We start from the raw sequence: 3,600 nt of genomic DNA on the forward strand, positions 1-3,600 counted from the left end.
TCATGACATAATGAGGTTAGAATACCTAGCATCAATGAACATGTGCTGTCATAAAACAATGATGTTAGAAGAATTAATATCCCTTAACATGTCTGGTAATATCAAAACAAAATGAAGATAAACATGCAGCATCACTAAGGATGTGTTTGGTAGTCATAACACAATGAGTTTCGAACTTTCATCTAACTAACCGGTATCCTCCAATGAGATCTTCCCTATGTTAAAATGTGAGGCAATGACTGACAGCAGAGCTTGTTTCAGCATATTGTTTAAGAGGTTTTATGGCTCCAAAATGCCTTTTTACAGGAAAAGTCCATCACTTGTACATTCCAAATTAGTGAATTTAAGTCTGGCTTACATTAAGGTAGCATTGCGCAACAAAAGCTGTCTGAAGAAAAAAGTGTTGATTCCTGAAGCCTTCCAGATACAATGATACATGCTTGTATGTGTGGTTTCTGCAGCTTGGTTTCATTGGACTGGGAGGCACACTTTTGGGTCTATTTTGTTTCATTGAAAGCTCATTTCACTGAATTTGAATTCACCCTGACCGAATTGCTGGAAGGTTAAATTACTGAAAACTCATTTCACTGAATCTCATTTCACTGAAGTGAATTACTGGCACTGTGTAGAGGACTGTAAGGCAAGTAAAAGGTATATTCCCTTTTGCCACTGTATTGCAATCCTGGAGTTAATATATATATATCTGGGGGGGCATAGCCCCCCCCACTTAGTTTTGGTATATATTGTCTTCTAGAAAGAGTTAGTCATTGGTGTTGTAAGTATGCATGTCTATGGTTTAAAATGTATTGTCTGGAAGCTTTCGGTGAAATATAATATAAAACTAAATGAGGTGGAGGACTACACCCCCACACCCCCCAGTGTGGGGGACTGTACCACCCACACACACCCTAATTATATATATACTAAATCCAGGATCGCACTACAGTTGGGAAAAGGACATATACCTTTTAGTTCCCTTACAGTACTCTCCATGGTGCCAGTACTTCACTTCAGTGAAATGAGATTCAGTGAAATGAGTTTTCAATAATTTGAACTTTCAGTGAATTGGTTAAGGTGAATTCAAATTCAGTGAAATGAACTTTCAATGAAACAAAGTAGACCCCCCACTTTTATACCGGGGTACATCTCCTAATGCTTATTCACACCATCTGGGAGTAGGGGGGACTTGCCCATATTTATCTTCTTCGATTAACCATACCTTTCAACTTTGCAGATTTTTGCAGAATGTCCAAATTTTTGTCTCTTATTTTTGGTCAGTTCCCCATAAAATGTGTGGTTTTCTGGCAAATCACTAAATAACACCATACATTAGAGTTTCAAACTTATATCCTTCAGAAAATCCATGCTTACACAAATAGTGTTATTCCAACAACTTTCTAAACTTATTAGATCAATAATTAAAATAGTCCATATTTTTTTTCCTTTGCCCCCCCTTATTTTAGTCTTTGTCCAAATTTCTTGCACTAAGAAGTTGAGAGTTATGCCATTAACTCATGCCAAATCAAACATGATGCTGATTTAAAACTGCTATACATGTAGTCATGCTAAATAAAGGAAATGATCACACTACTGGTAGCAAAGATTGCTGATCATTGCCTCCTAATGACCATAACAACTGCTGTGATAAGATGAGTTATATACATATTAATCCCAATATGCTAATCATGGGTGACTTTAAAAAATCTATATGACAAATAAATCTGTCCAGCATCTCCTCAGATTTATCCATACCCGTTCTTTATGTCAGATAATCCAGGTTCTCAACAGAGATGACAACAAACTAGACCTTGTCCTTACAATTGTTTTCTCTGTTTGTACTTATACTAATATCATTCCCTCCTTGATCAAATCTTACTCCCAAAGTATCACCTTCTCAATCAAAACTAATAAAGTCCTACCTGGTAACACTACATTATTTAGGAAGTACACTGAATTCAACCTAATATTGCTATCTTAAGACATGAAGAAATTTAAAAATGACCCTCTCTAATGACCCAGTCACTAAGACTGCCACATATACCTCTAATTTCTAAGTCAGTGTTTGAGAACCCCATCACGCATAAGTATAATAGGAAATTAAAAAAGACTCTAAGACTGAGCTTCCAAATAAATAAGCTGTATAAAAAGAGATCACTACCTGCATCACATTAAATAGTACCTACTTCCCACTATGAAAAGGTGCTTATCAGACCAACTAAGAGTTCAAGTATGTTGTTGGAAATAATCAGACAGGATATAAACCGAAACTGAAAGTAACTAACTATTCTATTGATAGACATGAAGCATTTGTGCATATATTGGGAGCATTTGAAGTAGTCCACAACACTCCACCAAGACCCATTTAAATTGTGCTACATACTCTGATCCTGTAGTTATTGCCAGCGCCATAGCTGACAGTCAATTTTGGTTTTGTCCTTCCCTCGCACTCAGCTCCATACACATTCCTTTGAATCAAAACCATCCCCTTCCCCCCAAAAAACAATAGATCAGATCATAGCAGCTCTATCTAGCTAAAACCTATAGGTCAATGGCTGTCTTGTACTTAGTACAAACTGCAGCATTGTTAAACAGCTCCTAATCCTTTTCAACTGTAGCCTTTCCATGAGATATGCATCTGATTTCTGAAGAACCATAATTGTGTCACTTAACAAGAGCAGCTCTATAACAGACCCAGGAAATTGTACCCTATTTAGCCTCACTATCATCATCTATTTAATCATGGAACATATGTTTTTAATACTCAATGTTGTGTTACATCGATAGCACTTTCATTAATGCCAGAGTAACGACTACACAAAAAAAAATGAATAACAATAGCAGCAAAATTAAAACAGTTGCAAAAGGAAACATAACTTCCTCTTGCAATCATTACTACAAAAATGTCATAAACATGTTTTATACGGGAAGATTTAGACTCCACTCTCACCAATGTGGAACCGTCACTTCCACCCACCAAAGTGTGTTTACTAATTATCTTACACAGTCAAAACTCATCAGTGAAGCATGTCACAATCAAAACACATCCTGTGGAAATTTGCACTGAATGTTGTACTAACTGTTAGGTATACTAATTTCATGTTCACTGAACCACAGCCAAGTGTTAGATCCTGCATTCATTGCATTTGACAGACTGACAGGGAACCATTATGGAATGTATATTGGTCAACTTCATAATCAGTGAAACTGGTGACTTACAAACAATCAAAACTAATTCTGAAAGGGAAATCCTGTCTTTTTAGTCTAGTTGAATTCTTTGAAAATGCAATAGATGCCATCAAAAAACAACATTCTCTCTATACTGCCTATCAGGATTTCTGTAAAGTCTTCAATATGATTCCCCGTGCTGGTATTATCCACAACGTAATCCCCTACATCACACATTCAGTTGCAAATCAGATCTCCAATCAAACATATACCCAGTATTGTTCGGAGGTACCTTCTAATTTAAAAGACACATCCCTACAAAGGCAGCTCAAGGCTTTGTCTTCTTCTTCATCCAGTTCTGCAATGCGAAAGTAGATGACAAAAGTCTGTGGCTAACTATGTTTGATAATGACTGTAATCTGGATGTTACTATTG

The 3,600-nt window shown here is 36.5% G+C and overlaps 1 non-coding gene across 1 annotated transcript; it reads right to left on the bottom strand.

Moving 5' to 3' along the window:
- Positions 1–1,005: 1,005 nt before the first annotated feature.
- Positions 1,006–1,093, bottom strand: LOC122817396. Its single transcript, XR_006367238.1, has one exon. It is a non-coding gene; the product is annotated as a small nucleolar RNA SNORD116 (small nucleolar RNA).
- Between the last annotated feature and the right edge of the window lie 2,507 nt (positions 1,094–3,600).

This window comes from Protopterus annectens, chromosome 1.part1 (assembly GCF_019279795.1).
Source record: "Protopterus annectens isolate FY-2018-M chromosome 1.part1, PAN1.0, whole genome shotgun sequence".
NCBI classification, from domain to species: domain Eukaryota; kingdom Metazoa; phylum Chordata; order Ceratodontiformes; family Protopteridae; genus Protopterus; species Protopterus annectens.